This window comes from Apteryx rowi, unplaced genomic scaffold (assembly GCF_003343035.1).
Source record: "Apteryx rowi isolate R43461 unplaced genomic scaffold, aptRow1 scaffold_22, whole genome shotgun sequence".
NCBI lineage: Eukaryota > Metazoa > Chordata > Aves > Apterygiformes > Apterygidae > Apteryx > Apteryx rowi.
The window spans coordinates 2,805,979-2,818,507 of NW_020448530.1; positions in this window are offsets into that span (position 1 = coordinate 2,805,979).

Sequence of the window (12,529 nt, forward strand, 5' to 3'; positions counted from 1 at the left end):
GCACACGGCCTGCTAAAACTAGAAAACCTCTTGACTGGAAGAGARTGCCTTCCCACCTCTCCCCCAAAATGAAGTGAGACAGGTGTTGGTGTGTTCACACCTCATCCTCACTTACGTGGGTAGTCAGTGCATCTTATACCTGCCTTGCTCCTGCCATCCTGCGGTAGGCATCAAAAATGCCAAAGTGGGGTGCCCTCCTCCCTCCTCACCTCAAAGCAAAGCTGAGGTCTTGCCTGACATTCTCTCAGCCCATCAGAACTTCCTTATTTTCGTTTGTCACATTTAGTGTAGCATTTCCATGCACAAACGAGTACCAGATTGCTGAAGAAAGTTGTGCTCTTTTGCCCTGCCCCAAGTCATAAGGTGAGTGTTCAGAGCAGACTCCTGGAGGCTGCTTGTGTTTCATGTGTCAGATTAATCCACTGCAATGAACACCTGGGCTGGACCCCTTGAAGCCATTAAACTTGGAGGGCAATACACTAATTTCCCCCAGAAGCCAGCTCTTCTGTCACTGTCAAGAGCATCCTTACATTCCCTTGCTGGTGCCAGCAAAGCTGTAAATGTGGAATCTATTACAGCCCTTTACCATCTTCCTTTACAGCTGCTCTAAATACATTTGTGCAAATGATCCCTACTCCTCAACACCTTCCCCACATTGCCACAGTGCACAACTGCTTGCTTTAATGCAGCTCATMGTGTTAATAGAGAGAGTTTGGATTTTTTTTTTTAATTGCGCAGAATGGTTGTACCCAAGAGACAGAGACAAACCTAGAAACACTGTGGAAAACACTGTCTTTAGTAGAAAATATAGGGGGTCATTCATTGTTTAGTTTCTTCAAAATAAATCCCAAACCGAAAGTACCTGCCAGCACTTCCTGGGCCTGATCCAAAGCTCCGCAGATGTGTTGAAGAGACAGCCCTTGACCCAGGAGGCTTTGGGTTAGGCCTTTTGTTCATGTTCATTTCTCCTCAATATTTAGGTGTATGCTAATATACAGACTTACTATTAAGTATGCTGTAAGCAGAGCTAGTGATACCACTAATAAAGGTCCAGTAATGATTTTTGACCTATGTGAAAAAAAAGATTGTGCAATCGTTCCCTCTGCCCATCTATCTTCCCTTTTCCAACCACCTAGCCAATTTCAAACCAAGGTTGGAAGAAAGGGGAAAATCTCCAAAACAATGAAGGTCCTGCAAGTTCTGTGAAAACTGGCAGCTGAGTTTCAGAGACAGAGATGCAGATTAGCGTCCCAAAAATGGGGAGAACTGGTTGAACTTCATCCAGCCCACTCTGTTCGGCTGTGTCCTGCAGGCCAGTCAGTGCTATGCACTGGCTGGCCAGGCTATTAGCATGCGCCTTTGCAAAAATGATGGCGTATTTTGTTGCTTCTGTGGTGTGGCAGAGCAGAAGGTATAGGGGGAAGTGGGGCAATTGCAGGGGGAATCGCGTTAGCAGCCAAAGGATGTGCGTTGAGGTGAAACCACATTTCATTAGTCTCACTGCTCACAGAATGGCTTGCTTAATGTGGGCAAAAGAATGTATTTTTCCCTTGCCTTGTGCACAGAATATCCTGAAATGCTTTGTCTCAAATGGACTTGAAACATTTAGCCTGCAGCAGATATCCGGAACATAACACTTCAGCCCACACACTTAAGGTCTGGTAAAATAGGAAGTGATTGAAAACATGGTCTGTTCCAGGACCATTCAGGAGAAGACTGGGAGCTCAAAGGGACAAGCTCTGCTACTCCTTTTACCCATGCTTGATCCCTTAAAGTGCTAGGTATTACAGCCATCCTACACTCAAGAGAAATATAACTGAGTTTGAGTAATAGAAGCCATTTCCCAAAACAGAAACTGTACACAAGGCTGTTCAGAGACCGAACTGTACTGCCAGGGGTGTTTCACTGGAGGCAAGCTGGAGGGAAACCTGTGGTCAGGGTATTGTTTTGGTAGCATTGTGTGTGTGAAAGCAAATGTGCCAGAAACACCAGAGAAGGAGGTTGTAGCAGAAAGCCCAGAGCTGCCACAGTTGGCTGTGAGCATAACCCCAGCCGACCGCTAAGATGGTGTTTTGAGTACAGTGTTGACCAGAAAAGGAGACCAAGAAGATAGGGAGAGGCTCTTCCTTTATCTTTGGTTCCTACTGTGCCCAGAAGAAAATGATAACATGAACTTTCTCTGTTGATAAACAAGACTGCATCAAAACTACTCAACTTAATTAGCTTTTCACAGAATCACAGAATTGCTRAGGCTGGAAGGGACCTCTGGAGATCATCTACTCCAACCCCCCTGCTCAAGCAGGGTCACCTAGAGCACATTGCACAGGATTGCGTCCAGGTGTGTTTTGAATATCTCCAGAGAAGGAGACTCCACAACCTCTCTGGGCAACCTGTGCCAGTGCTCTGTCACCCTCACAGTGAAAAAGTATTTCCTCATGTTCAGATGGAACTGTCTGTGTTTCAGTTTGTGCCTGTTGCCTCGCGTCCTGTCGCTGGGCACCACTGAAAAGAGTCTGGTCCCATCCTCTCGACACCCTCCCTTCAGATATTTGTACACATTGATAAGATCCCCTCTCAGTCTTCTCTTCTCCAGACTGAAGAGTCCCAGCTCTCTCAGCCTTTCCTCATAAGAGAGATACTCCCGTCCCCTAATCATCTTTGTAGCCCTTCGCTGGACTTGCTCCAGTAGTGCCACATCCCTCTTGTACTGGGGAGCCCAGAACTGGACACAGTATTCCAGATGTGGCCTCACCAGGGCTGAGTAGAGGGGGAGAATCACCTCCCTCGACCTGCTGACAACACTCTTCCTGATGCACCCCAGGATACCATTGGCCTTCTTGGCCACAAGGACACATTGCTGCCTCATGGTCAACTTGTGGTCCACCAGAATTCCCAGGTCCTTCTTCATAAAGCTGCTTTTCAGCAGGTCAACCCCCAACCTGTACTGGTGCATAGGGTTATTCCTCCCCAGGTGCAGGAGCCTGCACTTGCCTTTGTTGAACTTCAGGAGGTTCCTCTCTGCCCACCTCTCCAGCCTGTCCAGGTCTCTCTGAATGGCAGCACAGCCCTCTGGTGTATCGGCCACTCCTCCCAGTTTTGTATTGTCAGCAAACTTGCTGAGGGTGCACTCTGTCCCTTCATCCAGGTCATTGATGAAGAAGTTGAACAAGACTGGACTTTCTTGTCCTCCACGTGCTTGGAGATGGCCTCCAGGATGAGCTGCTCCATCACCTTCCCAGGGATGGAGGTGAGGCTGACTGGCCTGTAGTTGCCTGGGTCCTCCTTCTTGCCCTTTTTGAAGACTGGGGTGACATTGGCTTTCTTCCAGTCCTCGGGCACCTCTCCTGTTCTCCATGACCTTTCAAAGATGATGGAGAGTGGCTTAGCAATAATGTCTGCCAGCTCCCTCAGCACTCGTGGGTGCATCCCATCAGGGCCCATGGATTTGTGGGTGTCAAGTTTGCTTAAATGATCTCTAACCCCATCCTCCTCCACCAAGGGAAAGTCTTCCTTTCTCCAGACTTTCTCTCTTGCTTCCAGGCTCTGGGGTTCCTGAGGGCTGGCCTGAGCAGTAAAGACTGAAGCAAAGAAGGCATTCAGTAACTCTGCCTTCTCTGCATCCTTCGTCACCAGGGCACCCACCCCATTCAGCAAAGGGCCCACATTTTCCCTAGTCTTCCTCTTGCTACTGAGGTATTTGAAGAAGCCCTTCTTGTTGTCATTGACATCTCTTGCCAGATTTAATTCCAAACGGGCCTTAGTCTTCCTCATCGCATCCCTGCATACTCTGACAACGTTCCTATATTCCTCCCAAGTGGCCTGTCCCCCTTCCACTTTCTGTATACTTCCTTCTTCTGGTTGAGTTTTGCCAGGAGCTCCTTGCTCATCCATGCAGGTCTCCTGCCTCCTTTGCTTGACTTCCTACTCATTGGGATGCACCGCTCTTGAGCCTGGAGGAAGTGATGTTTGAATATTAACCAGCTCTCTTGAACACCCCTTCCTTCTAGGGCCCTAACCCATGGGATTCCTCCAAGTAGGTCYCTGAAGAGGCCAAAGTTTGCTCTCCTGAAGTCCAGGGTTACGATCCTACTTAGTGACCTTCTGCCTCCTCGTAGGATCCTGAACTCCACCATCTCATGGTCACTGCAGCCAAGGCTGCCCCCGACCTTCACATCTTCAACCAGTCCTTCTTTGTTTGTTAGTACGAGGTCCAGCAGCACACCTCTCCTTGTTGGCTCCTCCTTTTGTAATGGAAACATTCCCCATGATCCTAAGTATCATCTCTGGTCTATGGCCAAATGATACTGCACTATATTACACATATATATGAAAGACATGCATATCTATTTAAAATAAAAGAAAGATGATCTGGAGTAAGTGTCACTTTATAGGTTTTTGAAAGAATTGTACTTAAATTTGAGTTTATTCCCATCAGTCATGTTGACTGAGATTGGTCTGATTAAAAGTAGGTGCATGAAGCATAGATATTTCCATTTGAACTGGACTCTGTAGCCATATTTTCTATTCTTTTATATTCTAGGGCGTAATTCTGCTTATCTTAAAATAGATCTCTAAAGTAGGTCAGACAAGTGTCTCCTTTCTGTTTCTATCATCTATTGAAGGTTATGAGAGTGGCCAGCTCTACCTTGTGGACATCTGAAATTAGGTGAAATGAATTCCACCCCTACAGATCAGCATGTGTATGGTGCCTAATGCCTGTGCTGGAGTGGGTGGTCTGATCCATCAGGTCCSGGACTGGTTGACAGGACTGTTTGCAAGTGGTTTCCGTATGCAGTCTGTGAAGTTTCCTTTGCAGCCGAGTTTTAGCATCCCTTGGATGGCTGTGGGACACTCCAGCCCTGACTGTATGCTAGTCTTTCTACAGAAGATGTGTGTGATGTGTCTCACTTCTGCTGCATTTTAGTAATCCAGCCGCCTACCCTGGGCACTGTTTTGCTCTCTGTGGGATGACTGGTGCCATTGGGTTTGAAGTGCAGTCCATGAACAGATTTCTAGCAAGCTTATAAAGGAAGTCTAGGGGGAGGAAGGTCGTGTGGTGAAAGCACCCCACTGGGTGGCAGGAGATCTAAGCTCTACTCTTCACTCTGCCACAGAAAAACACTGTTGATCTTGGGCGAGTTTCTTACACTCCGTGCTCCACCACAGTTTCCCCATCTGTAAAATGTGAAAGATTTTTACCTACCTGGCTGAAACTGAGGACCTCAGAACTGGAACTCGAGGAACTTAGAGGGAAACTCTGGTCTGGATTTGCTCGTGACAGTGTCTACTAACATAGTTTCAGCTGATGCCTGGCAGAGCAGAAATGTTCAAATTTCTGTTTAAAATAGCTCTTTCATCAAATGAAAGAACATACCAGGAACTGGTCAGCAATATGGTCTGCAGTGTGGCCCCTGAAAAGGGAACATAGCAGTGAGTTAATAGCTTCCAGGTAATGAGAAGAACGCAGGGCTGGTGCTTCTCAGCTATGCAGAAATTAAGTAAATAGGGGACTGACCCAGAGAGCTCCTTTGTTCTGAGTAATTCCATCCATCAGTTGCTTGTCATCTGTGATCATCTGTGTAGGAGGGACAGCAAAGAGAACAAGGCAATCTCACTTCATTCTGCTGGTGGATATTAAACAATAACCAACACCATAAAGCTTTTGACTTCCACTGGCATGAATTAAAGACTTTGGTCAGGTTGGCCTTGGAATTGTTTAGGATGAAACCAATTCCTTTTAGCCTTAGAGAGGGTCCAATTTAAGCTGTTTAGCTGAGCAGTGTGGAAAATACTGCAGTTTAGCTATTATGTGGTCAAACTGAAGAGCAGACTCCATTTACCGATATTGCTGGATCCATAACCTCACATCCTCTCGGAAACACCATACTTATTACACTTTCTATCGTGTGTTGTTATGGCCACCAGAGATGAAAATCCAGCATGTTTTATCCATCATGTTTCTTGGCTTCTCTGTTGCTTATATGTCCCTCAGTACATTCACTAAAGGGCAACACATGTTCAGCGCCAGGTTTGCACTCCAGTCAGAAATGTGTTTTGTGACAGACAGACAGACAGGAAATGTTTTTTGCTGGAGCTCAATGGCCTTATAGTTTGTATGTATAGGTGTAGCCACAAAGGCTCTTATAAAAGAGAAACATTTCTGAGAGACCAATTACTTATTCTTTTAACCTTAGAGCTTTTTAGGTTGTCTACAATAGCATCTTGTTTTACTTCAGACGTCCAGAGATTGTATCAATGTGTACAATACCCCATTTGCTGCTTTAGATAGTCTCTTCCCTCTCTCTTACCTGAGACATGGCTTCTGTTAGCAGCACTGAAAGTTGCTGGTCTGTGCTTCCAGGACAGTCCAAAACCAGAGGCCAATTTTTAGCTTAGACCCATTTTACATCGGTGTGGCTTCTCTATACTGATCCTGTTGATATCACGAATGAACTGGGGTGATCTCATGAACACTGGTATTTATTTGTGGTTGAGAACATTTTGAATAGAGGTTAAATGTGATACTCAGCTGCCGTGAACTGATAGAGTACAAATTTGTGAGCTTTGTAGTAGCCGAGAATATGACCTAAGTTCTGGACAATGAATAATATAAAGAAAGGAAAACGTTAATTCTGCCTGCTTTCTGGAAGTGAAAGTGTTTCTTTATTCACAGCTTCCCTCAGGAGTTGTGAATGCACATGGAAGAGTAATGACAGAAATATAAGGAAAGAAAAATTCAGGGCAACTGCTAGTAAAGTGAAGTGTTAATCTTTCCCCGTGAGGAAGTGATGATCATTTCGCAGCAACACGGAGTGGGAAGAGAAAAGAGATGGAAATGGTGAAGTAATAGAAAGTCAGCTCAGTTCAGCGGGCCCTGTCTTCACCTGGGTATAAAACGAAGAAGCGCAGGATAAAGCAAATAAAATATGGGTCCCTTTGCAAAAGAAAAGAGCCCCTGTGAAGGGACTCCGAGGCTGGATGGCAATGCTGGTTGCTGGTTCCTGTCCCAAAGGCATAAAACCTGATTTTGAATAGATCCCCTGTCTGAGAGGACAAGGGCTTCTGGTCCTGTACCAAAATGAGCATGCAGGTTCTTTGGTAAAGAATTTTATACTAAGACTGGATGAAACAGAGAAGGGACATAATCCTATCCTGGCAGGCAATGAACCTGGATGATCTTAGAGGTGTTTTCCATGTCTGTCTTCCCCATTTTGCACAATAGTGACTAAGCCTCTAAGCTGTCAGTGTTTATCCAAACCCTTTTAGTCTGGAAAATAGTCTGGGATCCTTTGTAGAGAGAGACTTCTGGTGCATTTTCCTGCCCTCCCTTGCTCTGGCTGTTGGAAATGCTGTGGGGCCAGCAGTGTTTGTAACATCGCTTTGCTACCACTTCTGGCCCAACTCTTAGGAATTGCAGAACCACGTGAACAAACAAACAAAATAATGAAAGCCCTAATAGCAACACACTTCAGGGAAAATCTGAGAGTCTACGGGAAGGTCTGCTTGAACCTTTGTCCTTTGCTTATGGAACTAGATCCTGTCCCTGCTACGAACACTGCTAGTACAGTTTCTGCAAGTGCTCCCACTGTGCCTCTAGCTATGTGTGGGTAGCATAAGGAGAAATTGCCTTCTCTGTGCCTTCTCCCCCTCATCACAGAGGTGGGTTTCAGGGGCAGGCAGGCTCTGCATTTGTGGCTTCCATATTGGTCTTTCCTCCGTACACCAGCCAGAAGGTCTAAAGTGAGCAAGGACGTGGTGACGGCACCATCCTTTCCCTGTGTTATTTGTGAAGGATCTCACTGTCACAGCTGGCCTGCAGTCTTCAGACCAACTCTGCTTTCCTTGTGCTTGTTTACTTTTTTTTTTTCCTTTTGGTCAGTAAAAGCCAGTKTGTTGAAGCTATGTTTCTTGTTAGGAACGTTTTTTGTGGTCCAGATGGTCTGTCATGTCTTTTCTTTGGTCTGTGCGGAAAAGAATTGGAAAGTTTGGTTTTCATTCAGTCACAGAACAAAAACAAACAGAAAAAAATTCACAAACGAAGGGCTTGTTTACTGGTGTAGTCACAGCACAGCCCCTATAACAGAGCCCAAATCAGCTTCTATGCCGTTCATGTCACTGTGGCTATTGTGAAGGATACACAGGATACAGGTACAAGACTAACCATCACAAGCCACACAGATAGAAGCAGAAGTTTCTAAACAATCACCTAATATGGACACCTCATTCTTTAATCTCCTGAAAATAAATATGAGATTTCCCATTTAGATTGCTGGAGAATCTGGAAAAAGTATGCTTGTTAATTAATATGGATGGGGTTATAAATTATCAATCATTCTCTCCTGTAATAAAAAATGCCTTATAATCAGCATGGAGTCTGAGTGAGTGTGAATGCATGCACAGCAAGCACTCCTATCACTCGTGTCTTCATTTAGTAGGGGATTAGGAGACGTCAGCTTTATTTCTGGCTCCACCAAACATGGTCTCTACTAGAGAATGGTACTGCTACTATTCACAGTGATTTGAACGAGTCATTTGTGCCTGAACCGGTGTTGTTTCCATCCTGGCTAAGGAGAATCCATCCACCCTGTGCACAAATAGCACTTCTTCCAAGAACTACTGTTTGGTGCCATGGGTAACTGTGTCTGAGTTTCCAGAAATAATGGCTTGTGTGAGCAGCAGTTGCTTTTCTGCAACCAAGGAAGTGCTGTACCAAAAGCTGACTTAAGTGTCAGCCCTGTGAGAAGAGTTTTTACTTTACAGGAAAGTTTACTTTATACAAATGTTGTAAATTTAGGTGACATTTTAAATGGAGCCTCCGTCTATGTTGGGACCTTTGATGTCAGTAGAGCATCAAGACAACAGCAAAGTTCTCAGAGGGATGATGCTGCTAACAAGCAACGGCTATGTTTGCTGGGCAGATGCCAGGGAGTGGCTGACAGCAGGATGACGTGCTGTGGTGAAAGAGCAGGGACAGTCTAAAAATGTGTATTTCTTTGGAAAAAAGCCATGGAGGGAGAAAGTGGGTCTTATTGATAAAACACTGGCCTAGGACAAAAAGGAGCTGGGTTAAATACCATTGCTGGCACAGACTTTGGGTGTGCATCCAAGAATAAGTCATTGGACCTTCTGCCCTGGTTCTCAGCCCATAAAATGGAGATGTGGAAGAGGATAATAACAACCCCTTTCCTTTATCCTTGCTTTGTATGTGTTAGACTAGAAATCTTGGGGGAAGGGGCAGCATCAAAAACAATAGAGGCTTGTTCCCTTTTCAGGCCTCTGTGCATGGCTGTACAACAGACAACAGGTTGTGCTATGTGAAGGCCTCTTTCAAGGTTATTTAGTTGAGATGAGTGTTTAATTCTAGGCTTTAGAAATAGACAATGAAAAGACCCAACTGTTGCAAAGGTCAAATCGTCCACCTGTCCTGGGCAGGCTCTTAGGCTGAGACTGTAGTGTGTACTATCATTTACAGTATTTTGTTTTGCCTAGACTCAGATGCAAGCTCAATGTCAATTTGCAGAGCCAGGCGATAACTTAATTGGCAAACCTCTGAAAGTGAAAGTTTGGGCTCAGCAAATTCTAACCTTCCCTCTGGGACAGCATTTCTTTATAAGGCTAAGTCAGTTTATCCAGGACTTAGCTTTCATCAGAAATGCTCTCACAATTGGGAAGATAACCTTTACCATGTGAAATAATGAAAAGGGAGAGGAGGATGCCGGATTGTCAATTTTGCATTTCATTTTAATTTTGTGTGCTTTTTGTTGGAAAGGCAGCATTAAGGCAGAGAGAAAACACAAGTTCACTTTTTTGGGGGGGTTCTTTTTCAGAAGGAAAAAAATATATTTTCTTTAGACACTAAAGTGAAACAGCTTAAACATTGAGAGAGATTCTTGTCTTTAAACTTTGAAATGGAAAGGTTTCTCAATTTCTTTTCCCCTTTTCTTGAAGAAATGCACATTTTTGACATAAATCCATTCTTGGGTAGAAACTTTTTTGGCAAAACATTTTTTAGCTGGTTGTTGAAATTCTGGATTTGTGGGTTGGTAGATTGTATGGATTACAAAATGGACTCTAAAGAATATAAACTATTCTATATCATTTCTATAAGATGCCCATACTAATGTCTATAATGGAAAACTTCCTGAAAATACGAAATGCTAATTATTTTAGAAATATTAATAATAGGCTGGGTATGTGTTACTAGGGGGAGCTAAGTACTTATACGTTGTCTTCGGTCAGTTCACTAACTGAAGGAACCCTGTCTGGAAATGAAAAAGAGGATTATGTTGTAAAGAAGAGAAAAAAAAAAGATAAACACACATAACAAAAATTGAGAAAAGTCCAGAAATACTTATTTTCAGTTACCCAAGATGAATGTACAAAGACTAAAAAACCCACTGCATATGGCTGATAAAGTTTAATGTTTTGTTTTCATTTTAAAATACTTTGGAGTTGTGCTAAGCAGAATTCCTGAGGCTGAAGGAAAACTCAGGTACTCCAAACAAATACTGTTTGAAGTCAATGTTTTTTGGCAAGGTGTTTTGCAGTATGCATTGAAGAATTCCATCCAAGATATTTTGATACCTTGTTTTAGGAAAAGAAAATGCTGAGGATTCAAAGTAAAATAAGACTGCGGGGGAAAGAAAACCAATCTGTTTTCTTGGAACATCCCTCAGAATGTTACAGATTTTGCAGAAATTTATGGGTAGCCAGAAGCATCAACTGAAGTCCTCACCATTTACCAGCCTGTAACCCAAATGAACATTAGAGAGTATTTCCCTCTTATATGTGCTTGTATTATAATTTTATGATCTAGAGAGGTCAAGTTCAGACTAGCTCCTTTGGAATGTCACTCCCCAAACTCCCCTGAAAATCCTCAGCATGAGGCGGCACTTTGTGTTTTGAAAGATCTGCTCATCAATCATCACCTTACAATATTAACTAATCCTTGCAACATCCTTGTCAGATGTGCAAAGTTAAGGCAAAAAGAAGATAAATTCCAAATCATGAAGGGTTCTCTAATTTTGACTAAGAAGATAACAACATAGAAATTTCTATGCATTTCTAAACAACGGACGTAACTTGAATACTAAAGGTATATGGACACATACCTCCCACTGAAATTAGGAGATGATGAGGAGATGTTTCTACTTCTACTATAGTCAGCATTTTCAAGTCTTTTCTCTATTCTGTACCACAGAGGTGATTTATATGTTTGTGGGAGATATTATAGAGCTATAGGAAATACTGAAGCCCATTAAACATTTGGAATGAGTGCACTGAAAGTTGTCACGCATTATCTGGGATTAAAGTTGAGTACTTCTAGCCAGACCCTCCACTACTGAAAACTAATTGGTGAAACTTGATTTTATTGGCTGGCAAAAGGCCCACGTACCTCAGCTGAAGGTCAGGCATACCATTTGCTTGCTAGGCAGATGCAGGAAAATAGGAGAATTTCAAGGCAGCTTTTCATCCCTCATTTTAAATTTCAAGCTCTGATTGGCCTTTAGAGGTTGGAAAAAAGATGAGAAAAATCAGAGTATTTCTTCCAGTTCCCTGACTGAGAGGAGTATGTGGAAGCCTTGTATGATCAAAGGGGCTGGCATGGCCAGTGGACTCTCCTCTGCCAGATGCAGCCGTGAGATGGATGGGGAGTTTGGCTGCGGACACATGAACGAGCTGCAGAGCCGTGTCCATGGGCTTCTGGGATGTGTTTAATCTTATCCTAAAGAAGTGCAAAACAATTCAGATGAATTGAACCCAAAGGTGCCTATTTTTCTCCGCCCACTGTGAGCCTAAAGATTGACATCCTGAGTTAGATGGGATGAATCCCAGCCCAGCTGCTTCAGCAGGGGCTGTTTTAGGGGCTTGTTCCTATGTGAGTTGTTGAACACTTAAACAGCTTGATGGTCTAGCCTTAAAGTGATTTTTGTCTTAATCAGGGGCAAAAGTAGAAACCGTTGATGCTCCCAGGTCTGTTTCCCAACTGTAGACAACTTCCTCTGCTCCTTGTCTGCAAATAGGATGCGTCAGGTTGTGAGGCTCCTACTCAGGGTCTGGTGAGGTTCCCAGATGTTTAGGTCTCATCTTGACATCCTTAAAATATCTTGCCACCCCATCCCGTAGTGATTGCAGCAAACCCAACGCGTGACAGGGTCATGCTTTGGGCTGCAGCAGAGGCGTTTCTCCACCGTAGCGCAGCCATGCACCAGGTCCACGCAAAGCCTCCGGTCTCAATGTTGCAGAGGGGCCTTGAAAGATGAGGCTGCAGGCACGAAGGCAGCAGGAGGACGCTTCTGAAGACCCTTCTCGAAAGCTGAAAACAGGAAATGTTTAATCAATCTCTGAGAAGGAAAAAAAAAAGGAAAAAAAAGAGGCTCTTTCTGAGCAGCCAGGATGTTTGTGAAATCCCTGCTCCGTTTATTATGATGCTGAGTTTCAGCTGGCTGTTTTATTAAAGACAGCTGGGACACATTACTTGCGCATTAACACTGAGCCAGCTTTCATTTTAAAACTTACCCGTTGCTGG